Genomic DNA, 600 nt, shown 5'->3' on the forward strand with positions numbered 1-600 from the left:
ACATTATTCCTGAATCTCTTTAAAATATTTCGAAATCAAAAAATTCCTTTAAATCTTTCATATTTTTCAAAATAAAAATCTATATCTTGCTTTAAATTTTTTTAAATCTTTTCGAATTCAAAATTACTTCTTAATGTTCTTGAATCTTGCAAGATTGAACAATGTTGCTTAAAAATCTTCTACGTTCTTTCTCAAAATTTGTGGAAATCATTTAAATTGTTTTGAACAATTTTTAAATTTTTGTCTTAAAATTAGTTTTTTTTAAATAAAGCATACGATTTTTTTGTATCTATTAAAAACTTTAAAAATGCATTACAAGCTTTTTTTGAAATTTTTCTAAATCAACGTATTGTTTGAATTGTTTAAAAACTTTCTCGAGATTTAAACTATTTTCGAATATTTTTAAAACATAAAAAACTTCTACATATTTTTTGAAATAATTTAGATTTTCCAAAACATGGTTAATCCTGTCCGATAAAAAAAAATAATCTTAGTATCCTTCAGATTATCGGCACCGGTAACACGAAAAATAGAAACAAATTTTTTTTAGAATGATTCAAAGAAAAGATTTTGAAAGATTTCAAAGCAACATTTTTCAAT

The sequence above is a fragment of the Belonocnema kinseyi genome, chromosome 10 (genome assembly GCF_010883055.1).
Source record: "Belonocnema kinseyi isolate 2016_QV_RU_SX_M_011 chromosome 10, B_treatae_v1, whole genome shotgun sequence".
Taxonomy (NCBI): Eukaryota; Metazoa; Arthropoda; class Insecta; order Hymenoptera; family Cynipidae; genus Belonocnema; species Belonocnema kinseyi.